Source organism: Lepisma saccharinum, chromosome 7, assembly GCF_977018435.1.
Source record: "Lepisma saccharinum chromosome 7, izLepSacc3.1, whole genome shotgun sequence".
Taxonomy (NCBI): domain Eukaryota; kingdom Metazoa; phylum Arthropoda; class Insecta; order Zygentoma; family Lepismatidae; genus Lepisma; species Lepisma saccharinum.
The window spans coordinates 49376845-49404168 of NC_139235.1; positions in this window are offsets into that span (position 1 = coordinate 49376845).

Sequence of the window (27324 nt, forward strand, 5' to 3'; positions counted from 1 at the left end):
CGTCCGTAGACGCCATAATAACTTGCACTATCAATGAACTCTCGATATACAGGGTTAGTTAAAATGAAGGAGCAGATTTCAAAATGTTATTTCAAACAAATAATACACGGCACATCATCATCATACGTACAGTTCAGACTTCGTTGCCAGGTCAAATAGCGAGTGTGACACCCTGTATGATGTATAGAGAAGGAAATAACATATAACATATATTCAATGAAGTATACCATTTTCATTAAAATGTTAGAGTTGCTGCGGAATACATTTTCTCGCTAAAAAAAACTCGGGTGCTTCACATTGGGAATTTTTTCCCCTCGGAAAGTTTCTCGAATATGTGCGTGATTTTATGTACTATAGTGCAAAACATATCAGGCAATGTGCTTTAACACTTTTGCACATTTACGTCACTGCGTTGTCGCGTGGGGGCCTGCCGATTTTCAAATTTCGTAAAGAAAAACAAGTTTTTCTTCTTTGTTCTTCTTCTTCTACCAGATAACGGAAAATTTGGTTTTTATGTCATAGGCTTATAGCCACATCTGTACTGAACAAAACGAGGTATAATTTGTAACGCCAGCTTTCTTAGTTCCAGAGATAAAAAAAATTTATATAAAAGCATGCAGAAATTAAAATTCCCGCTGGAAATGCCTCGGTCGTTCGTGCGTTTACCGCGAAAACACACTCCGTCGTCTAAGGGTTAACTGTAGGTCCAGTGCCGATTAGCCTTTCTCTGCTTACTGTGGACTTAAAAAAAACACAAATGTAAAATTTATTGGGCCATCAAATAGTAGTCAATGCCAATTAGTTGTTACGACTTGTTAACATTTTAATGTTTTCTTTCTTCTCAGTAAGTGTACATAGAAAACAAAGGATAAATCCTAAAATCTATAATTGAATTACAGGTTTTGTTTAGGATTGAAAAATTTTATAATGGCATGTGTGTTTATTTTTTGCTGAATTTTTTATATTATTTTCTTGTGTAGCACAATTAAAATAATGGTCCAAATAAGTTTTGAAGAAAAGAAAATGTATAATGAGAAGATTTTTTTTTGGCAAAGCTCCCAGACGGTATAAGTTATTTTCGGTATATTCTCCTTTTGTCAGAAGATATTTTCTAAGGATTCATTCTTGTCGGTAATTATGCAAACTAATTTGTTAAGGTGTATTTTAATGGATTGGATGTGCACCATATGAAACTTTCTAATCTGTTGAAGTAAAATACTTGTATTTCACCTGAAGGTGAAGGTTGCTTGAAGCTCTCTGCAAATAACGTACTTCGTCCATAAACATTAACTCTTACTTTTTAGTTTCAGCGCCATGAAGCATTTAGAAATGTATTCTGTACCTATGCAATTCAAGGTAATAAATGATCCTGGTGTCTAACTTACTACCTGCGGTCGTTTCTATTGGAGGCAACTCACCACCAAACTGATTACGCCTGTTTGAAACTAATGAGCGCTAACCCATACAGCACAAATCTGCCTTGATATCCATAATGTCCAGACCACATCCATGGATATGATTGACATCCATTAGATATCCAGTTAGGGATATCCAATTCTGGATATCCATTGAACGTCCTTTGGTTATCCAGAACTCATCCACCAATACAGAACTAGATCTTGTCCAAAACTGGATATTCAATAATGGTTATGAACAGGATGTGTTTCGGATATTAGAAAATGAACATATATATTTCTCATACTTTGTCGTGCAGTTGAAACAATAATTAAACTCGTTCATTCATCAAAGAATGAAGGCTTTTTATGGTAATGAATGTGTAACGTGAGTACTGTATGATGTTGGGCTGTTCATGCTCACAATGAAAACCCCCTGGCGAGGAACTCGCAACGTGTGTGACAAAGAACTTCTTGAGAGTTAGGCGTTCCTCGGCAGGGTTTCACTGTGAGCATGAACAGCCCAATATCATACAGTACTGACGTCAGGGGTGCCGACTTGTCAAAATTATTGGATCATTGAAATAAATGAATGAATGACTCACTCCCTCCTTCTTTTTTTTTTTTTTTAAATACGTCTTGGTATAGCAGTGTTTAAGCAGCTATTATATTCCTCATGCAAATGAAATGTAACATGAAATTCGTTTAGAAAATCTTTCAGTCTTTTCAGTGCCGCCCTATCAAAAATCAACTTTAGATGAACTATTGGTGCAAATTGATGTTGAATTACCCTAGCGCTTACTGGAAATCAGGCGATATATATATGAACGCAAACAGTCCATTTCGAACATTTTTATTAGCTAAACTAAAACTAAAACTTTATAAGCTAAAAACATTAGAGGAAAGACACGGAAGTACACGTTTAGAGTCTTGAAGCAAATGCACCGAAATTTTATTCCCAAAATACACGTAATTAAAATTTTGCCATATAATAAAGGAACTAAAAAATGAACTCATTATTCACAAAATTTTCAACGTAGTTTTCAAAAACGTTCAACATATTTTTCAAAACGAATTGAAATCATACAACTTATATGGGCTTAGAAAGGAACAATTTGTTCCAAAATTCTCAGTCAAAATCTTGCTGACTCGCTGAAAAAGCAATGAAATGAGTAAAATACAATTCGAAAATACTTAGAAGATATTAAAATTTTCAAATCTCAATATGATTCTCAAATAAAACGGACCCAATATTGTCACTTTTCAATACATTTTGACAACTCCGACATTTCGTATGGGTACTGCAATGGTTTCTGCATACAATTAATTTGTATTCTGAACAACGTACAGTCGTTTTATTTTTCTTATGTCCGCCAAATTCATGGCCGGAGTGCTATGATTTAAGATAGGAAACCTTCCCGCGGGGTTACGGAGGGTTAATGTCCGCAACAGACTTGTAAAGAAAGGACATGTGACAGGTTCAAATAACCTTAGTGTTGACGTACCCATAAAAATAACGAATATTTACATTATTTAACAGTTTTATTTAATTATTTACATAAATGCTAACACAAATCGCAGGAAAATAGTTTTACTTTTTTGTTCATGCTACAATATTTTACTTTTTTAAATTTAATTTTGCAACAATAAAAAAACACATAGCACGGCGTGCTTTAGCAATAATGCATTTTATCATAGCCTTTTCCAGACTTTTCATAAGCTTTCCTTGCGTACTTTACTGCAAGCCAGTGTTAAATAAACTCAAAGACTTAAGAATTATTTCCCCCTTATTCTTTGGACTAGAAGAAGAGATTTCGAGGATAACTAAATATCGTACATATCAATATTTCCTAAAAGTCGTGTTTACGACCTCAAATTGTTCAGAACTCACTAAAGAACATATTGGTATCATTGTCATATCACCTCGTTATTTTGAAACTCTTTTTTTAGTAAAAATGTTACCAATACTCATAATTATATACTTAGTATATAGTAATAAGTCATGTGTTTTGCTGTCTCCGGTCATAGCCCCCCCTTAAAGTTGATAGTTTAGCAGTCTCAGCCCCCCTAAAGTTGATGGTCTAGAACATTTCAAATATGTATTTCAGTTATGTTCATGTCGCACAATATAGAGCAAACTTTACAAGAGAAGCAAAATAATACTTTAGAATATCTTAAGCAAAATTATTTGAGGGGCTATGCCCCAACATCATTAACATTGGGGGGGCACGCTCGAGCACCCCAAGCTCCATGGAGTCGGCGCCTATGACTGACGTTACACATTCATTACCATAAAAAGCCTTCATACTCTGATGAATGTCAATTGGGGAACACATTTTCTGCAGTTAGAAACTCGATCACCACACTCAGGTGCAGCGACATATAATGGTTACATGCTACCATTTTCCTCTCTCTAGTTCAGCACCCCCTGTTGATAGAAGTTTGAAACTTGGAATGGAGAAGGCAGGAAGTCTGAAGAGTACAATGCATGGTTGCTCAAAATCCAAAATGTCTTTACACCGTCACAATAAAATAGGAGGCATTACTTTTCAGCACGCCCTCGTAGTAAGACCCAAATGTTCTTACTTAAAAATGGTGTCTGTTAGCACAGCAACTTTAGTTTCTTCTACAGAAAGAATATCAATGTTGTATATCATGAATATCATGTTACGCGCAGAATGATAAGTATTGACTTAAGACCAGTGACGAAGATAGTGGGGGCTGTGGCGCAACCACAAGGGGCATTGCCCCCAAAACCTTGTACGGAAATCAATTCTAGTGAGGCAAGGGGAGCAAACATTGATGGCCAGGGCCCTTGCAGGGTGGCACAGAGGGGCAATTTCCCCCCTCGATTTCAAATTTTATGCAAATAAAAATTAATTTCTTGAAATTTTCATGCTCGCATCGCTCGCAATATGTGTTTTCTGTAATGCATTGTAAATTACCAGAGAGAGAAGTAACAACTCTCTTAACTGGTTTTGTCTTAAATGCATGAGCAATTGTTTGGAGGAAAAGGAGCGTGCACAATTGAGAGAAATTTTATATAATTTTTGCAGTTGTTTTATTATGAGGTGGATGAGTTGATTATACAGGGTGATTCTAAAGGTATAGTACAAACGAAAACCACAGATACCTCCCATGAAATAGAGACGAAAGTTCCCCTTCCACTTTGCCGAGAGATGCCTCCGTGAGGAGCTAGACAACGCCGAAAACGTGTGAAAATGAACTTCACACCTCTGTACAGCCAGTACCAGTGAAGATAGAAAGGCGGAACAAACGAAGTCAAAAGGAACACCAAAGTCGCCCATCCAAAAAACACTAGGCGGCAGCTGCGCAACGCATGCGCATGGGGTTCCACAAAGGAAATAGGAGTGTCCCGCAAGACAAGTGAAGGGAAAGGGTAGCGATCGACAACGGTAGGGACAAAAGAAGCAATGAAGCATGAAGTAACAATTGCACAGCGGGAAACAAACACATGCAGCGCGTGGGGAGTCCCCAAACACAGTGGGGAGACACCGCAGCAAGAACAAAGCACGGTGCAACAAAAGAGAAAGAGGACCGGACGGGGAATGGTACCTGTCAAGGAGACAACAAATGCGGGACGAGGGATTCCCCGTAGCAGCGCCGAGGGGATGTCACACAGAGGTCGTGCGCCAGCAGGACAAACACAGCAACTACGGGCACAGGAGGTTTATTGCCACCCAAAGGTGCACTTACAGATAGGAATAGTACGTAGTACGTAGTCGTACCTCGGACTGACGTTGTTACAAAAGTTGCTCAAATTGACGACCACCACATTCAATGCAGGCATTGCAGCGTCGCAGGAAATTCTGGCGAACCCTAACAAATATCCCTGGCATGGTACACACCTCGGCCGATGCTGCAAGTATCCGCGCTACCAATGTTTCCTTGTCAGGCACCGGGGTCTCGTAGACGAGTGTTTTCACATGGCACCACAAGAAGAAATCCATTGGTGTGAGGTGAGGCAAACGGGCGGGCCAGGGGACGGGGCCCTCTCTGCCGATCCAGCGCTGTGGGTAGGTACGGTGCAAAAGGGTTCGCAGTGTGCCATCAAAATGTGCAGGCGCTCCATCCAATTGAAACCACATACGATGTCGCACGTTGAGGGGTACATCTTCTAGCAGCTCTGGAATGACTGATGCAAGAAAGGTGCGATAGAGGCGGCCATTTAAACGTGGTGGCAGCAGGTATTGGCCGATAATCTGTTCATCGATGATACCTGCCCAGATATTCACTGCAAACTGGGTCTGATGGTGCACCTCGACTGCTGCATGTGGATTTTCATAATCCCACACATGGCTGTTTCGGCAATTGAAGATGCCCTCACGGGTGAATGTTGCCTCGTCCGTGAAAAGCACATGGCGCAAAAAACGGGGATCGTCGGTACAAAACTGCAACAGTCGTTGACAGAATTTCACACGTCGTGGGTAATCCCCAGCCTGCAACGCGTGGACTCGCTGTGGATGATAGGGATACAGCAGATCATCATGTAGGACACGCCACACTGTCGACTGTGATACTCCCACTGCACGTGCAATGCTACGGGTGCTAGTGGACGGTGTGTCGTCCACGCGAGCAAGTACGTCCTCCTCGACCGCCGCGGTGCGCACATGTCTTGGGTGACCGACATGATGGCCTGCACGTAACACACTCGATTCACCAAGGGTACGGTGCACGTTCGAAAACAACCTGCTGTCGGGTTGTCGCCTCTCCGGATACCGTCCGCGATAAAGGCGTGCAGCTGCTCGGCCATTGCCATCTGCAAGGCCGCAGACAAAATGCATGTCCCTCAGTTCTACAAATGTGTAGCGTTCCATGGTACGGTGAGGATAGTGCCAATTAGGGAATACTGTACTGCAGTGCACAGGTGGCACACACACACACACTGGTCACAACGGCTTCGAAACAACGTACTCAATTGTCGTACGTCAAGCACAACACCACCGCACCCGCTCTTTCACTGACACGGTCCCTGACGCTGCACTTCCAATCAGCCTACACGTCCGCACGGCGCTGTGGTACAATCAGCTGACGTTCCTGAGCCACCCGTGCCTGTGCTCTTCACTACCTGACCACTGCCGTCAGGTGGGGCCTTGTCATCGTGGAACACATGTAGCGTCCTTCATTCTTGCCCCATTCACCCACAACACGTACTTCGTCCGTCTTGCTCCCCGACGGGGAGCACTACGTACGATCGTGTGGTGTTTGTGTACAACAATGTGGGGTAACCCAGCAGTTGAACAGACGTGCATACCCCCACGTAGCTTCATTACACGATTGTACCACGCAGTTTATCTGTCCAGCCATGCTCGGCCCGGTCTCACACCCACGCGGCAGTGTGCGGCTGCGATGGTGTGAGGCCACGCTTGGTTTCGGAGCGGAAGGCTGCGGCCGAGGAGGGACTCGAGTTGTTCGGCTGGGGTTGCGCTCGGAAGCAAGCAGCCGCGTCAGGTCTGGGAACGGTGGACCTGATGATCGGGATGGAAACATTCCGACCTCGTCCATTAGTGTCGTCCACCGTACGGAGTGGTGGGGTCCGTACGACACTCCAGCAGCCTTTCGCCCGCTCCCACCCAGCGATGTACCTCCGGCTTCATTTCTAAGAGGCTGATTGGGCCCCATCACGACGTTTGTTACAACGTCAGTACGGGGTACATGGTCCTATCTGTACGTGCACCTTTCATTAGCAATAACCTCCTGTGCCCGTAGTTGCTGTGTTTGTCCTGCTGGCGCACGACCTCTGTGTGACATCCCCTCGGTGCTGCTACGGGGAATCCCTCGTCCCGCATTTGTTGTCTCCTTGGCAGGTACCATTCCCCGTCCGGTTATCTTTCTCTTTTGTTGCACCGTGCTTTGTTCTTGCTGTGGTGTCTCCCCACTGTGTTTTGGGGACTCCCCTTGCGCCGCCATTTCTGCCCCGAACCATGTACGCGTCTGTTGCCTGTCGAGTGTCACGGACCACTTTGCTTGCATTCTCGGTGTATTTTTACATCCTACGTTGTCCTCCCGTGGTTCTGCAACCCCGCGCTACATTTCTCGACTGCACTGCTTCAGTCATGGTGTTTGTTTCCCGCTGTGCAATTGTTACTTCATGCTTCATTGCTTCCTTTGTTCCTACCGTTGTCGATCGCTACCATTTCCCTTCACTTGTCTTGCGGGACACTCCTAGTTCTTTGTGGAACCCCATGCGCATGCGTTGCGCAGCTGCCGCCTAGTGTTTTTCGGATGGGCGACTTTGGTGTTCCTTTTGACTTTGTTTGTTCCGCCTTTCTATCTTCACTGGTACTGGCTGTACAGAGGTGTGAAGTTCATTTTCACACGTTTTCGGCGTTGTCTAGCTCCTCACGGAGGCATCTCTCGGCAAAGTGGAAGGGGAACTTTCGTCTCTATTTCATGGGAGGTATCTGTGGTTTTCGTTTGTACTATACCTTTAGAATCACCCTGTATAATATACAAGCTCTGTCTAAAAAGTAGTGGCAATGACTCTGTGGCACAAATTAAAAGAGGTTATTGAAAAAAATGTTGTTGTCATCATATTTATTACATATTAACCTTTAAAATGATACCAAATTTTTATGTATTTGTTTAAATTTTGATTGTTTTTTTTTTCGTTTTTTTTCCGGATTGACAAATAGCAGGATGGCCGAACTTACTCTAGAAAATCGTGAAGAACAAAGACCCAATATTCGGTTTTGATTTTTATTGGGTAAAACTGCAACTGAAGCATATAAAATGTTGCCAAAGACTTACCAACAAGCTTGCCTACCCTCAAGAATAGTTTACCTGTGGTTTTCTGCTTTTGAGAGTGGCAGAACTGAAACGAATGACATGACAAGATTAGGTCATACAGAAGAATTAGTGCAAAAGGTGAAAGAAATGGTGCAAAATGACAGGAGAATTAGTGTAAGGATGATTGCAGAAGCTTTGGCAGTAGATTCTAACAGCGACCTTAACTAAAGAAAGAAGTGTTCTGGCATTGTGCCCAACATGTTGCTCAACGCCAGGCCTCACACTGCAATATCCGTCAACTAATTCTTGGGACATAAAAGGGTAACAGTCATGCCACACCCTATTTAGCCCCCTGAGTTTTTTTCTAGTTTGGCAAGATAAAAAGGTAGTTCAAAGGCAAGAGATTTGAAAATTTTGAAGAAATTAAGGCGGCTACTACTGCCAAATTATCTTCCGTCACCAGCGAAGAATTCAGTTCTTGTTTTTCTGATATAGTGAAAGGATGGGAAGACTGTATAAAAGCTGATGCTGATTAATTTGAAGAGTGCTCTTAGGGCTTTAAGATAAATGTAAATATGTTCATAAATATATTTTATTTTTTGAGTTCTTGATCCATTGCCACTTCTTTTTAGACAGACCTTGTATTTAAATAATATGTTTTACACACATGTATATATATATATATATATATATATATATATATATATATATATATTAAAGAAACTTTGAATACAATTTAGTGTTAGCATCTTGCATATGAATTTTCTTATTTCACGTCGCTCCATGTTGCATATGTGTAAAACATAATATATTGTACATGAAAGTTATACATGTCATATGTACAAAAAAGAATGATATTCTTCATGCATTTTCTGTCTTTCAAAATTACAGTTTATGTGCTCGTTTTCCATTATTAGGTAATGTGAAATTGAATGTGTTGAAAAAATATTTCAAATAGTTTCTCACAACACAAATGTTTTAACGTCGACTTCTGGATACTTTACGAGGAAATTAACTTCTTTGATACTACTACTACCACCACCACCTCCACCACCACTACTACTACTACTACTACTACTATTATTATTATTATTATTATTTTTATTATTATTAGTGGTAGTATCCTGGTACTTGCCCTCCAGACAAAAATTCGTGGGTTCGCCTTTGCGTGGGGGCAGTTGCATCCTCACTTTTTATTTATTTATTTATTTACTCAAAGTTTCAGATACAGTCTATTTGGCCATTTTACACTGAAACAACATAAAGTAGTAACAAAAAATAACAAAAGATAAAAACAATAACAAGATGGGATAGATTTACAGCAACACTATGCTAAACTATGCTAAACCTTATATACAAACGGAAGTAAACTGTCCTTGCCCCTCCCCCTCCATTTTTGAAACCCAATCGCAGTTTCTATTGTGTACAACAGGCAAGCCATTCATCCTAATGTAAAAGAGCTGCAACAATTACTTTCCTGTACTGATGGAAATGTCTACAAAGGTCAGCGGCTGCTGTTTCCCATTGGGATTGTTGTCCAGAATTGTTTCTTCTTCTGTTTATTCAGGTGGCCTGTTTGTGGATTTCGATAATTGGCTACAGCTCAGCGTGTGTTTTTCTTTTTCAGTGTATATCGACAGGTCGTGCTCCAGAAATTATTTAACGCGAGTTACATCATAACGGGCAATCATGATATACTGAGAAATATCATGAAAAAATAGTGTTCGTATAAAGATTGGATAAAATGTAGAAAATGCAGCAAAAACTACAGTACAGTAAAAAATGACTTTCATTTATATTATGAAAAATATTTAAGTAATTATTTTACACTGCGACAGTGGCGGCGATTGGGTTCCAAAACTGCGGGGGCAAGATGTCAAAACTGGGTTGCGGGGGGTGGGAGTACAGTTTACTTCCTTTTGTAGATGAGGTTTAGCATAATGCGGGGGCAAAAGTGGCAAAAAAGTGGGGGTAACTCATGTAGAGCTGTGGAAGTCGCCTGTAATGCACGGAGCCTGACTTTGTCCATATTCCGCTATACGTCATACGCCCATTTACAATTTTAGGAGTGGAAATAATAATTAATATATCTTGCCATATTTGAGGTACACTTGTCAAACTTCTAGATTTGAATCAAGTGTGCTGTATCATTGGATTTGGAATTATGAATTTTAAGCTTGCATGTTTCCATAAAATGTCCATTTTGAAGTACAGTAAAACCTCGTTAATCCGGACTAATAAGTTGACCGGTTTAACGAAAGTCCGGATTAACTGAAATAACCTAAAAAAACAGTAGAAAGTGCATTACGACTCTGTTTATAGCAACATAACACGTTTTTTAAGGTGTATTTGAAACCTTGCATTCCACTTTTTTTTGCCTTTTGCCTGTCCGGATTAAGCGAAGTCCGGCTTATCGAAGTCCGGCTTATCGAAGTCCGGATTAACGAGGCTTTACTGTATCTAGTAAAGATCTGCACTTGATACAGGTGCAGGTGCAAAAGTAATACGACTTCAAGTATACAAAATCTTGATACTATTTATCTACAGATAATTATGAACTGCACGGTGTTAAGTTTTCCATTCTTGCAACATGGAAGAAAAACTACACTTTTCAGTAAAATTTTCATTATAACAAGGAAATGGAATGAAGAATAATTTTCAGATAACTCTTATTCAAAATAGATACTTCAATCTTCTCAATGAGGTATATTTGACTTTTTCCACCCATAGCACGTAAATCGAGGACTCAATATTTTTGATGTGAATAGTGACAGTCTCCTTGAAATATCTAAGGTTCAAAGTTATGCTCAGTGGCTCGAATCGATCAAGTCCGTACCTGTTAAAGTATGTAGTGTTGGAATTATAAAATAACTGTATCGTTGAAAGCATACAGTTATGTTTGAATAGAACCCGTCTCAGCGGAACTATATTCTGTCTATATATGTTTAAATTTGCTGCAGTTAACTTGTCTTCAAGCATAGAAGAGAACTGCTTGTTCAACTAAGGGAAGCTTTCTGTCAGCTTCAAGCACAATCTTCAAGAAATAAATTACTCAATCGTGATTTATCTATCAAACCTTAAAATTGTAATCTGAAAAATGCAAATATCATGAATACAATTTTCGACGGAAGTAGGGCGCTTATGAAGTTGCCCGCTAATTTGACTTAGTGATTACAAGAGCAAAGGTGCAAATTATATCGATTAAGTGCAAAGTTTCCTCAATCTACTGATTAGGCAGCGGCAGCATACAACTAAAATATAGAAATAGTCCATAAAGCATTAAAAAACATCAAAATGCTTACCAAGGCAAACTCTTATAGTATAAAAATATACATAATAATATAAGGTTTCCACCCTCTAACAGGGTCTTCTTCAGACGAAACTTCACTTTTTTTTGTTGTAAAGTTTCGTCTGAAGAAGACCCTGTTAGAGGGTGGAAACGCTACATTTTTATGTACATTTTTATACTATAAAAGTTTGACTTGGTCAGCATTTTAATGTTTTATTAACATGGAAACGGTCTTAACAGTTTTACCAAATAGTCCAGAACCGAAATTGGATCGCTCGGAGTACCCTGTGCCGTGAACTTCCTCCCGGTGGCAGAAGTAAAATTTCCACACCATTTGTATTTTCCACCTTTGTAGAGGCATGATTAAATTTAGTACAAAAGGGATAATAAATTCAAGACCATATTTGGGATTTCAAAGTAAATATAGTGGCTAGACGATAAAACCAGAATCTCTTCTTCTCTCGGCCAATTCAAATCAAAATTAAGAAATCATCTTCTGTAGGCAAGTTACCAGTACTGAAAAAAGGGGAATAAAATAAACTGAAACCTTCGTGTAAGCTTGTAGGACCAACACCCGCTGACTTTTTCTGTAATTTGAGTGTGTTTGTTGTGTGTGTGTGTTTATGTTTTACGTGAATCTTTTTACTTTTGTTACAGTGAATATGTATTTTTCTGTGTTTTTATTTTTACTTTTTGTGTTTTATTTGTATTCTAATGTTTTTAGTTTTTATATACGAGTATTTCGCGAACAGTTAGTTATTATAATCAATTCAATTTATAACATGTAAAGTAGAGATGGAAAAGTTGAAGAAAATGCTTGTGCCTTAACAGAAATAAATATATTTAAAAAGATCTGGTCATGTGACCAATTTTTAAGCTTACTACAAGCCTTTTACAAGCTTGTAAATTCAAACTGAGACTACATTTCAGTGCACACGAATAGCTACGATCTGCCTCCCAGCTTATAATGAAGCTTTCAGAACACATCAATTCCAGTGTACTATTGGCCTTAAGTAACGCTCACGCATTTTGTTTTTCACGCACATCTTAATTCCCTTATACGCACTCCCCTGTGCATGATTTATCACGAGTGGGATGTTCTTGTGATTGATATTTTAGCTCAAAGGAGTTTCCAGTCCAGCGGATATGCTGGAAAGCCTAGAAATCTCCGTCCAAAACACAAATACTCTGTTGAAACTACATGCCTTAGAGAATTGGTATCAATGTCTTTAGGGGAATTAAGGTAGATTGAAACTGGCTGCTATTTCCTCCCCATTTTGGCTCGTCTTCTATATTACTTGTCCAAAAACTATATTGAAAGCAAAAAATACATTGCAATATCACGGAACAGAAACTCAGGATTTTATTGACAAATGACTCTGGAAACATGAAAAGAAAAGTTATGAATATTTTAGTTCAAATGTTGGAACGAGATTATCAACAAACAATAAGAAAAAATATAGAATGGGTATCTCGAAACTGCCTTCAGCTAGCTTGCACACAGTGGCGGCGATTAGGGGAGGCGAGGGGGCAGTTGCCCCCCCCCCCCACATACACACACACTTTTGCCCTCGCACTATGCGAAACCTACAAGAGCGTGGAACGAACTTCCTACTTCCATGACGTCCCTCACTAATTGCAACAACTTCAAAGACAAACTAAAAACTCAAATGAACAATATCTGCGTTCCAGCACTCACGAATAATAGATCTCACTTCTGAACCAACTTCCTAAAGACAAGTATTTTCATTTTCATTTTGCTTGTTTACTTTCCCTCTTACATGTTTCCAACCATTGACGATAGTTTGTCTTTTCTGGTATTTTAAGAACATTTATATGTTTTTACACATAATATTAATTTGTATTAGTCTTAACACTATATCACACCAAGCACAATTATGTCAATTTATTTGCGTATCCCTTGTGTATTTGTTTTCAATCTTTTTTTTAGTGTGTAGAGGAGGCTTTGTTCTCAATTTTGTATTTGTTATTTTTGTGTCTTCTTTATGTTCCTTTCTTTCTTCTATGTTTGTTATTGTAGAGACATGATTTTTTTTTTAATTTTTGTTTTTGTGTTTTAAGTCCACTTTAAGCACGATAAGGCTAATCGGGACTGGATCTACAGTTTAAAGTGAGATCCGAACCACTTGTGCCTTCACCGGGTATCGAACTTATTGTACAAACATTTAGTATGAATAGTATATATCCATCAGGGTTAGGTGGTAGAACAGCCCCAGGCTGAACCTCGCCCTTTAATAAATGAGAATTGAATTGATTTGACTCTACAAAGGGAAATATGATGTCTTTGCCCCTCCCCCCGCCTCAGTTTTAGTATCTTGCCCCCCTTCCGGTTTTGGAACCCAATCGCCGCGACTGTCAGCACATATATGTTTCCTCAGTAACAAGTAATTTATATTAATAATGACATTTTTTTAAAGATATTGCTTGGCTACCCGAAGGTGCCAAATTCAAACAGAGAATGATTTATTTACAAGGGAGGGTCAAATCAAAACCTTAATTTGTTTTTTTTCTTATCTAGTATATTTCTGCATGTAGCACAGATCTATTGCTGATCTACATATATTTTCAACTTTGAGTTAGTGCCTGCATACCTTAAGAAGAATAAGTCTTTGGGGTCCACGTGCAATCACTTATGAGCCACTGCGAAGGCCTTTCCACCCATCTGCCTGCGAAGGCCATTGTCGAACTTTCTTCTCCATTAGTAAACGTGCTGGTGTGGTAAGCACAGAGAAGTTCTAGGCCGACAGAGGGCAAGAAAACACTCCTCTTCACTGGTGCAAGTGTGTATAGGGGGCGCCATCTTTAAAATAACAAAATGGCGTTTTGAAGCTCACTTGATTAGTGTTGCAGCCTTGAGGTCGTTTTGTAAATAACACTTGATACCTCATGTAAATTTGAGTTGCATACAGTCTGCCCTACAATTATTATTGGGCTTTTAAGGCTTTCATTTGACTCGTGTAATATTTATACTGAATACAGCAGGAAGGTGACCAGTTAGAGAGTTCATGTTCCAGTTCGTAATGGAACAAAACGTAAATGCTACAGAAATAATGAATTAACAATTTATATTTGAGGTTATTCCATAAGAACTAATGTCTCCCTTTTTCTTCGAGTTAAATGCAATACCACCTGTGCAAATATCGAATGAACAGTTTTCACCATCTGAAATGTTTACGTCGGTTCATACTAACATTCGTTTTGTTTGTTTTGTAGGTCCAGTTCCGATTAGCCTTACTATGCTAAAAGTGGACTTGAAACTCCAAATCAATCAATCAATCCTTTTGTTTGTTACAGTGAATTACGTATGTGTGAGTTCTTTACACAGTACATATAGGAGGTGAGCTGTATCTGTACTTCACATTGATTAGCTCCTTTGGTTCCTTTTAAGCATTGTTGATAGAAACGAAAATTTGTAGGGTAGTGGATACCGTTCAGGATGGTAGTACACTCAAACCCCTATGGAAGCAGACACTTTTTTAAAGTTTTAGTCACATTCCATTGTCTTAGGAATGATTCTATTTGTCATTAACGATAAAATATTAAAGAAGAAATCTTTCAATTTCAAAGAAATGATATGCGGCAAAAAATGGATACTTGTCACAAAATTAAATTGAGTGGCGTAATCGCAGATAAAAATAGAAAAACTCAAGCTGAAAATCTTATCTTGATCTGAACTCAACAAAAAGGCATTTCTTTCCGAGAATATGTTAGATTACCATTTAAAATTGTTAGTTTCATGTTGCTAATTCGATCAATGCATCAATTCTTGACGCTAAGTCATTATTTTCTAGAACTCAATCTTCTCTCCTCTCATTTGTCCAGAACTTCTCTCTTCCCCTTTTCCTCTCCTATGGTTGAGTTGAGTTGAGTTGGTGTTTTAAGTCAACTTTATGCAGAGTCAGGTTAATCGGGACTGGACCTACAGTTTAAAGTTGACCACAAGGTGTATCCATCCTCTCTCTTTCTTTCTGATCACCACCCCACTCTTCTCAACTCCTCTTATTGCGTCTCCAGTTCTCTCCCGACTCCACTCTGCTCTTCCTTCTCCTCTTTTCTTTTCTTTTATTCTTCTCTCCAACCATCTTCTCCCGCTTTGTCTTTCTCTTCTAGTCTTGTTTCCATTTGACTTCTTTCCGTTCCTCCTCTCCTTTCATCTCCTCTTCTTTCTCCTCCTCTCTTCTTTTCTTTGGTGTTGACTCATCAACTAGAAAATATATTTTTAAGTACAGTACAGGAATTTTATTTCTTTCATGAAGTATTTTATAATGTGTTAAATAATACTGAATTATTTGTATTTTCAAATATATTTTTAAAATTCCTTTCGTTTATTTCACTCATATATTGTGTAAGTTGATTTGCATAGTATAAAATGTTTTTATTCTGAAACTTTTGGTGAACGCTGTAGAGAACGATAAGTTATTATTGCTTTGAATAAAGCAACTGCACAGAAAATAAAATGCATGAAATGTAATTTATGTACTTCACATGCATTAAATGTTACAACTGTGCAAGTCCTCTGATCCGATATATTTTTAAGACATCGAAAGAAAATGAAGTGTAGGATAATTCAGGGATAAAGTAGAATGCTTAAATGCACTTGTGTCAAAATTCAATACATTTTCTTTCACTTATGCGTTCCATTATATCACCAATTCATAAGATATGCATTTTCTGTGCTGAGAGAAACAAAATATAGTTTTGCTACACATATACTATGTTTTAGGCAAAATACTCCGAATGGCCTAAGGTGTTCTGAGTTGAACAACCTAATTAATAAAAGCTATAAAACACCAGTCTTTCAAACCTTAGTTTCATAGTGAGGCATCTCATTTGCTAGCTTTTAAATATGCATGGAACATGTTTTATCTGAAGCTGGCCGACTTCAGGCAAATAAACACAATGAAATTGTACTTTCAAATAGACAATATTTACATCGAACAATCCCATAAGTAAACTATTAGGCAAAAAAGGACGAAGCCTTTCTTTGGACTTGGCGTTCCCACCCGAAATGCTCATGCTACGCCACTGATGTTTACCTGCGTTATTGTGTTCGAGAGTACCCATCGTAGCTGGAGAACAAAATTATGCCTATTTTCTAACCCTGCCGTATTTTTCAGGTTCAATTTTCAAATTCTTAAATACTTTGAATACCTAAAAGTGAAATTTTAATAATATGTGAACACAAGTTGTGGAAATTAAGCATGAAGAAGAGCAAGTCGAACTAGAACCCATTACCCTTTAAACACCTCCACTTCACGGCACTCATTCCTTCGTAGCCATCACCTATGCTGTAATCCCCCATCCCCCAACACTTCCGGAACGGATAATGATAGATAATGATGAGCTATTACTAGTCTGAACTGTGAATGGATACGCTGTGCAGGTGATACGTGTAAACCAAACTTCTCAGACCAATATTCAACCAAACCCATATCAGGTAGGTGTGATGTACTTAGGATAAGATTTATTTGCAGTAATCATTGCGATGTCACAATTCTTAATTTTACTTTCCACATTAATTTTGCCATCCGACGACACCCTTATGTGACGGTGATGTTAGTTTGTCTACCTGTCTGTCCGTCCGTATCAACTAAGGATATCCCTTAACTGATGGTTAACATGTGTCACATAACTGGCATGGTACGGGTCAGAATGACCCAGTTATTTTTTATTTAATTTCTGTAACCCTAGGGTCATAAATAAGATCCACACTATATTTTGTCATTATTTATTATGTATTAAACATGATAAACATATTTTTACACGATTTTTTTCTTTCTGATTACCTATTTATTATCTTTAAAAATGTAATTTTTTTAAAAAAAAACACACACACACTAAGTTTCTAATAAGCAGAGAAAAGATTTTCGATATAAATAATGTTTTTACGTAGGTGGTTGATTCAAATAGGATGTGTGATTTAACATGCAAAGTTATCTAGGGTTAAAATTGAAATTCCTTACTGTACGACATGACTCATCTTGGGTCACAGTTTGTGCAGAATCGGAGGGTGCAGTTTCCATTGGCCAACGTCGTGTACGTCGACTTACAGAATAATTTGCACATTTCTGATCTAAGCTATGAACTGCTCCTTTCGTGCAGTTGTAGAACTGTATTATCTCTAGCTTAGCAGTCTCTTGGTCTATTTCAGCAGTATGGTGTATACTGGAAAGCAAAAGTACACATTTGTTCATTTTTGTAACGTGAGATAACAAAGTTAGCTCTTTAGTGTATCCGTACATTGAGGAATCAACAGGGCGTGTTTTGTTTGCTTGAAACTGTGGAGGAATTTCTCTTTTGTTTTCCCTCAGTGTGTCTACGTAAGTCGGACTCTTGGTTTTCAGAGCCTCAACCAACTCAACCGAGGTAAACCAGTTGTCTCCAGTAACGTTGCGATTAGAGCAAAAAATTGGATTAGCTAGTCACAATACTGCCTGTGTTTTTTAGAATATAGCTGAATTTCAGCCGAAAGCCCTATTCCATCAGTCTTTGCCAAGATAAAAATAGCTATTGTAAAAGTAGCCTGTTTTTGCGTCTGCCAAAATCATTACTTTTATCCCATATTTGTTTGGTTTCTTGGCCATGTATACACGGAATCGACAGTTTCCTCGAAAACCAACCAACATTTATTTATTTATTTATTTATTTAATAGAAGATTCCAAATACAGCGTTAGCCATTTTACATTGGAACGTTTTTTATAGAACATAAGGACAAAAAAATAATAACATAATACATCAAAAATAATAACATAAAAAAAATTACATGTGGTTAAAAGACTTACATATTTTTTGCTAACTTTCTTCTAAAACTGTCCAGATTTTCAAAAATGTCTATTTGGCTTCCTAGATTATTATATTCGTCTACGCATGCGTAGTTTCCTACTGTGAAACAGGCTTGACTATTTTTTACAAGCTCATTGAAGACGAAAGAAATTGCTGCCAAAGGGTCAGTTTTCTTACGCTCCTCCCTATCAAGGCTGCAATAAAATCGCATCACACTCAGAATGAACAGGAATCGCTTGAGAGTCATCGTTGCACCAAAAATATCACTGCCAGTCCCATCATTTGAAAACAATGAGCTCAATCTTGGTGCCCAGATTTGAAAGCCCCACTCAGATAACAGAGGCCTAAACATGCCTTCAGTTCAATAATATCAGTCTCCTTCACTAAATGTTTCTGATTTGCTGAAAAATTATTTTGTACCGACAAGATTTTTTTATTTGTGCGTAAAAGAATCTCGTCTAACATATTTTCAGTAAAAATACAACACCAAAAGCTCAGTTCATCGGAACTGTTATTTAGATTTCTCACCTCACCAATAACAGCAGGAAATTTACTCACAAGATTGTGTACAGGAATCCTTACACTCTGACGTTGCTAGATTAGCTGACCTCTTGAAAGAATGTGCTCCTTTGCCATAGAAAAAACGAGCACAATCGCCACCATTGTCATCAACACTTTCCTCATCTGCCGATATTTCATTTTCCGTGTCATGTCCACTGTCCTCCACATTGTCTTCACAATCCGATAAGTCACTTTGAATGTCATAATAATTCTTTTCTCATCCAAAGCTATATTTTCTCTTGAACTACCTGCCATAGCCACAGAAGTTTCACACACTGTGTAATGAAACGTTCACTAAAAAATATAAATAACTGAGATAGAAAACAGTTATGTTCATAAAATATAGTTTTACCTTAAATAAAGTATAACGTTTAAGGTACGGTGCGGGTCAAATAGACCCGGGCCCTCAATAACTAAACAACCAGTCAATATGCAGCTTGGCTGACAATGGCATGGAAAGGGTATGGGGAACGTTGCAGCTACTGATAGCTACAGCCACCTGGTGTCAAACACGCTAAAGGGACAACAAATGAAATGTGCTCTACAGCGATCTGACCCACACCATACCAGTTAAGGGATATATCAGAATCTACAGGATGGACTTGCAGATATACCAAGGAATAGAGCATCGAACATAAACTAATTTTTCTATCACACAGTGAGGGACAACAAAGGATTAAAAGTTACCTCATAAAACCTCGCAAGGTAAAAACTCAATATGCTGACTAAGGCAGAATTCATTTTAATTTAAAACATGAACTAAACTATAACACCATTAAACCTCGTTTCCATGATATGAAAAACTCAAAACGCTGATCAAGGCAGAAATTCATTTTATTATAAAACATAAACTAAAAGTAATGTTTCAACTTTCTAGCAAGGTCTTCTTCAGACTCTGTACCAAGAACAAATGTAACAAGATACAAAACAGGACGATATATACAGGGTGTTTCTAAAGGTCGTTTACAACGCTTGGGAGGTGATTCCTCACACGAAAACAAGCAAAAAGTCTAAGTTCCATTTTTACGACTGAGGCTTCGTTTCCGAGATAGGAGCCTCGCAAAAGGTGACAAAGTGAACGTCACACTTAACTGGGACGAATACTATCACAGATAGAGAGGCGGTTCCAAGGGAATCAAAAAGGAATCGTATGTGCTCAGTCCGGAAGTCACTATGAAAAGTTCACTGCACGCATGCGCAATGGAGTCCTCAAAGGAATTGGGGATTTCCAGCAACAACAATGCATGGAAAAGGTATGTAACGCAGCAAGAAGGACCGTGACAATGAGAAATGCGTTCAAGACAACACATCCCGACCTCAAATATCAAAACATGACCACCGAACACAAAATCCGAAAAGTTGAGCACGGTTGCATACCCCAGTTACACGCGAGGAATGAACGAATCATGTCATGTGGCATACGAGAGACAGGAGGAGGGAAAGAAAAACACAATATCAGATGATTGCGACAACGTGTATTTTTACACGCGACAACTACGTAATATCCCCCCCCACACACACACAACAAACAACAAATGCTACAATATCTTACGCACAGACAGTCCGTGTCACTGTACACCAACTGAAGATGTCACTTTCACCACACAAAGGGGGTGGGGAGCAATACCAAAAGTGTTCTCACTGGTATTTGCCGAGGGCAATAATCACAGACGGTTTTCAAAATGTCTGCCGTTTACTTCTCCGCAGAGATGACAGCGACGAATCAAGGATTGTCGAGTACGAGCAAACAAGCCAGGTGTATCTGCTACCGTCGCGGCGGCGACGTTGATGCGAGCAACGAGGTCCTCAGCTGATGTGACAGGTGTGTCGTATACGAGGGTTTTCATTTCTCCCCAGAAGAAAAAATCGAGAGGGTTGAGATCTGGCGACCTCGGTGGCCAAGGCACAGGCTCATCCCTACCAATGAACGTATTGCGAAACACGTCATGCAGGAAATGTCGTACATTACGATCGAAATGAGCTGGTGCGCCATCGTGTTGGTACCACATTTCTTGCCGCAGTGCCAAAGGTACGGTCTCCAACAGTTCAGGCAGAACCTCACTAAGAAATGCATGATACGTGCGACCATTCAGGCGAACAGGGAGAATGTATGGTCCAATTAAATGATCATGTACTATCCCGCAACACACATTCACTGAAAACCTGTGCTGGTGATGGGCCACAAAAAGTGCATGTGGGTTGTCAAAGTCCCATACATGACTGTTTCTACTATTGAAGACATCCATCCTGGTGAAAATGGCTTCATCTGTCCACAATACGTTTGCCCCGAAGTGAGGGTTTGTGTCCAGCTGATGCAACAACCATTGGCAAAACTCCATACGAGGGCGAAAGTCACGAGGTAACAGTTCTTGTACTTTCTGCAGTTTAAAAGGGTGCATTCCTTCATCTGACAACACTCGCCAAACATTCACATGAGACGTGTTTCGTGCCCGAGCGAGCACTCGCGTACTGGTGCCAGGATGTTCTGCGACCGCTGTTAACACATCTTCTGCAAACTGATGTGTGCGTACACTTCGGGGTCTTCCAACTTCTTGTCGCGGTGGTAACACTGACCCTGTTTCACGCAGTCGACTGTCCACTACCTGAAAGAAGGTGTGAGACGGTAAACGTCTATGTGGAAAGCGTTCTCCATAAAGACGCCTTGCCTCACGGCTATTACCACGTGCCTCCCCATACATGAGATGCATGTCTGCTAGCTGCTGGGTCGTATACGCAGCCATCTGTGTAATAGGGAGCTGGAACTGCAAAGTATTGTTTTTGTTTAACACTGGCACACTGCACAAATTGGCCGTATCACCGTACGAACACCACAGACCAATTGTTGCGATACTTGACTTGCCCACTCCACCACGTCAACTTCTTTCAATGCAACATACTAGTACTCTTCAATGCGTATGACAACCTAGAGCGAACTGCTGATCATATCCCAGCACCTGCAACACGATTGGAACGACTGCCGGAGAGAACCAACCCTTCGAGCTCCTCTCGCGGGAACAGCAGTCATGAAGGTCAAACGTAGACTACGAGAGCCAGACTTGCCTGTGCAGCGCTTCCAAAACTGGTCTCTTTTACGTCACAATGATCGCGTGCGAACACTTTTGGTATTGCTCCCCACCCCCTTTGTGTGGTGAAAGTGACATCTTCAGTTGGTGTACAGTGACACGGACTGTCTGTGCGTAAGATATTGTAGCATTTGTTGTTTGTTGTGTGTGTGTGTGGGGGGGATATTACGTAGTTGTCGCGTGTAAAAATACACGTTGTCGCAATCATCTGATATTGTGTTTTTCTTTCCCTCCTCCTGTCTCTCGTATGCCACATGACATGATTCGTTCATTCCTCGCGTGTAACTGGGGTATGCAACCGTGCTCAACTTTTCGGATTTTGTGTTCGGTGGTCATGTTTTGATGTTTGAGGTCGGGATGTGTTGTCTTGAACGCATTTCTCATTGTCACGGTCCTTCTTGCTGCGTTACATACCTTTTCCATGCATTGTTGTTGCTGGAAATCCCCAATTCCTTTGAGGACTCCATTGCGCATGCGTGCAGTGAACTTTTCATAGTGACTTCCGGACTGAGCACATACGATTCCTTTTTGATTCCCTTGGAACCGCCTCTCTATCTGTGATAGTATTCGTCCCAGTTAGGTGTGACGTTCACTTTGTCACCTTTTGCGAGGCTCCTATCTCGGAAACGAAGCCTCAGTCGTAAAAATGGAACTTAGACTTTTTGCTTGTTTTCGTGTGAGGAATCACCTCCCAAGCGTTGTAAACGACCTTTAGAAACACCCTGTATACACAAATACGTATACTTCCCTCCAGACTATTAGAAAGTAGTTCTGGAACAATCTAGCAGGTGGCTTTCTGTACTTCACCTGAAAGAAAATGTGGTTGGACTCTTTATCTCACGCTCTATTGCCTTCATTCTTCTTCTCTCCTCTTTCTCTCTTCTTCCACTCTTTCTAACACCTTCTTCCATTCTTTGATTAACTTCAGTCCCCCATTCCAGTTTATTGTGTCTTCTTCACCTTTCTTCTCTATTTCCTTGGACTCCTTCGATTTTCTCACTAGTATTCAATTCTCCCATTCTATCTGCTTAGCCTCATCCCACTCTATTTCATGTCCTGTTTCTCTCATGTGTTAAAATATCGCATAACTCTCTCTCTCTTAAGTCGTGCATCATCCCTATGTTGTTTCAACCTGTCTTTCAGTATCTTTTTCGTTTCCCCTATGTACACACTCTGACATTCTTTACATTTCACTTCGTAGATAATCCCTTCCCCTTCCCCTTCCTCTTCTCTGTTTTCCTTTTTCTTGTTTGCATTCTTCGCTATTCTTAAGTTGCTTCTCCCTCCATTCCTGTAAGCTTTAATGCCCGCTTTTCTAAGCACTTTGCATATCTTTTCTGTGGTCTTCTTTTCCCATTAATTCATAACCAATTCAGCCAATGATGGGCTTAGGTAAAGGTAAAGTGCTCCCCTGTGCATAGCACCACGCCATGAAGGCATACAGGGGGGTGGGGGTAACGCCCCACACTTTCTTGATCCGGTCGTGAGTAGGGTGATGTGATCAGCATCACGTCCCTCACCGCCTTTACCCTCCAGGGTTTCCCCCAGGTTATTCGACACTGGGTGGGCGCCGGGGCCGCTTCCAACATTAGAAAAGTTCCCGGATTTGAACCGGCCGGGGATCGAACCCGTGACCTTTAGCATGGTAGTCAGACGCGTTACCGACTGAGCCACCGCGGCCACCAGATGGGCTTAGGCTAGAACCTATATTCAGTCCTTCACTCATTAACATTATTTTATCCCCTATTATACTGTAACCGTTATTCCAAATGGTTTCCAGCGCCTTCACTACCCTTTCACTATCCCACTCTCCTCTAATTTATTTTCCCATTCTCTTTTTAATAATGTCCAAAACGTGTATTATTAGAATGTACACCACAGAATTGAATTCATATGCATTTAGTTTTTTTTTTTGCTTCTAGCTTGACGTGGACCAGTTTTGGTCACTGAACAGTGATAAAAAATGTTAGACTATTGTTTGACCCTAAACGTCCTTGTGTCTTTCTCCCAAATAGTTGTCACAATGCCAAATCTTCCAAAGAAATACCTGAGAAAGGTATTTTATTACGTGTCTCAATCCATAACCCCCACCACTGCTTTTCCATTATATGAGTTGTAATATGTGGAGGAGAAACTGAACGTCTTATTAATGTTGTACTTTGATTTCTGGTGTTCATTACCACAATGCTTTCGTGCTCCAAATCGCCATTCTGTGCACAACATCCTGATGTTACGAGTCAATCGGTTGTTTACCTCAATCGAGCAAATCTATGCCTGAGCTGCCTCTATTCGTGGACGGCTAGAACAAAACTTCGTCCCTTTGTTTTTAAAGGCCTCAACATAAATTCTGTCCTGGCAAAAAGCTTTAAAGGGAAATATGAAAGCTTGGAAGAAGGAATTGGCGCGACTGAATCGGGGGTCCCTTCGCAACTCAATGGAATAGCGCCACCTCCCCCACTTTTCCAGCCGTTATTGACCTACTGGAGAGCTTCCTACACCTTAGATTTGCTCTGTTTACGCGGAACGCCTCGTGCGAGCAGCTTCCGTCGCCCCGGCGTTGCTTTGGCGGACGATCGGAGAGAATATCCGGGCTATAAATAACGATTCGAAACACGTAAAAAGAGGAGAGCGTGTATAAGTCTGAGCGTTTCCATCTTTACGATACTCCTGCTCCGGCACTGGAAGAGAAGAGAGCGCGTGTACGGAGGAGGGATTCCGGTCCAGCTTCTCGCTGCCTGGAGAGTTTGAATCTCCGCTGGAAAATCAATGCGTGGCGCGCGCAACGGGGAGACGCCCTGGGCACAGTGAATGGTGACAGCACATGGACCTCTCAGGTGAGTGCTCGCCTCCTCTCTTGCTGTGGTTGCTAGCATCTTCCCGCCAGCAGGATCCTTTTCTCGCCAGCGGAAAATGTTGAGTGAGTACATCCTTATGTGTTTCCATCTTCTCGCGATCGCTCTCCTGGCCCTCGCTGCATCGATCACGCGAAAACCGTCTGTCGTCCACACATTCCTTCACCCCTCGCAGGAACCTCGCTGCGAATAGACGAACCTGGACCACAATTCCTACCTCGCGCTCCTGCCCTTGATTTCCGTAACAGGCATTAAAGCACCCCTTCCTTAAACGTTTCCACGCAAGCAATCGCAACTATTAGTGCGAAAGTTTCCGTTTGTCGAGCCTTCAAACAGCTCGGTTTCCCATCAACCCCTGAACGCTTTCTGCTCAGAAAGCATGAATGAAATCTTGGCTGGATTTCTGCGAGTGGTGTGCAAGATCCCGTCCTCGATTTTTTCTTCGTTTAATGTTACCTGTAGTAGAAACTCTATCAAGAACAGTGTTCAATATCACTATTATGGTGTTTTAATGTATAAAACTACTCATCGTAATAACTATGAAATTTATAATTGCATATTTAATTACGTGAAATTAATTACATAAAGAATTTCTACATATTAAAATTAAATATGTTGTTACTCATTTTATGGAGTGTTAGTTGTACATGTCATATCAACATATCCTATGTTAGGTGATCTATATTTCTCTTGCCTGTGACGCTTATAGGTTATCGTTATCGATCTGAATATTAAAGTACGTTTCAATAATGTACAATTGTACATGACCATTAATTGAACCAAACTAAACTTACACAAACAGGAAGTGATACTGCACTGTTTGCAGATAACTATAGCGATATTTTCCTAAATACCCTCTGTGATTACGTGTGTAACAACTTGTTAACTAAATGGATAAAATAGAAAAGCTCACAGACAGAAATGTCGTTATGAAATGGACATGGGCACATTAGTAATATCGTATTGAGTTCAGTTTCAATACTGTTGTGATTACAATGTCGATGTGCAAATGACATTACTGCGAATAATATTATTAGCTATTGTTTAATAATTCGAAATAACATACAATTTATGTTAGAACAGATGAGTGAAGTTTTTAACTAATCAATTATTTTTTTAGAAGACGTGAATACGTAAACGAAAGACGAGGACGAGATTTGATTTACACTACAATTCGAACTTTTGGTATTACTGGTAATGTTAACTTTACCTTGCTTCTTAGTTCATCATCGTCATTTAACTCTGGTGTCACTTGTTGCATTTTTCTACTGTCACTTCTCATTTTAAATTTTTAGTCTGGTTGAAACTCTAGTAGAATCCAAATCATAAGAAAAGTTTCCGTGTGCATGTGGAAATATTTTTTACTAGCCAAAATAACTCGACTATGATCCACAACATAATTCTGTTGAACATAGCGATAAATTTATTAACTCTCAGAGACGTTCATGTCTAACAGTCTGCCTGTCAGTGATCTTACTTTGGTGATAATTCTTTATTGTCTGCAATTTTACCGTTATGGTAAAGTACTATAAAATATAGCAATATTTTTCTTCATCGCAACAACTAACGGCAATTTTATACAAAACGTAATTTGTATATTGTTGTATTTTAATCGATATTACATATACATGGAGGTAAGCAGCTATACTTCCTTGACTGTTTAAAATAACTTTTAGAACACTAGAAGATAATATTGAGTATAAATGTTCTACAATATCTCATTAACCTAAGAATTAATTAATTTGCAATATCGAATCAAGAATATAAACGGAGCACTGATGTTTATTTTTTTCATAGTTTTATGTCCATTTTGTACTCAAATATGCTAATCGCGATTGGGCCTACAGTTTAAAGTACTAGGATCTGAATCACTGTCCAATGAGCCTCCACTAGAAATCGAACCTGAATCGCGATAACATAAAAATATTCTAAAAGTATTTCCCCAAGAACGGTGAAATCTTCACGTTATGGTGAAGTAAAATAAAAGATGGTAGCTTTTTACTTCAACATATCAACTAACGATACATTTACACTAAAGGTAACTTGATTTACTTTCGTTTTTGATCGACATTAGACATACAAGGTGGTGAGCACCTGACTTCATATTGACTCCTTGGAAGCTCCTCTTCCACAGTATGCGATTAATATGCATAATGTGCCTATGCATTATGAAAATGACGCTACTGGGTCAAGAAGTAGCTTGGTACAGTGTTCCCAACATACAAACTGTAAATATTTAACATAAAATTCATGACTGCTCGTGGTATTGGAATTATATATATTTTCGGATGAAATCTTGTTCTTCATTTTGAATACTTAAAATTATTTTATTATCTTAGATTTTCCTTATTCTAAGATAATAAAAATTAAATTATTGTAATTCTTAAAACTCTTCCTTATATTCCATTTCTGTATCAATCTTTAATGTGTATATGGTGTACTGTATTTCGCTTTATACATAGTGGTTTCCATAAGACAATGAATGATGTGGAATGGAATTTTCCCTTAGGAAAATTTTCTTAGATTAGAACTGTTTCACTTAGAATCATCGTTGTTCCTTTGTGAGCATGAATTCCAAAGTTGTACTTGC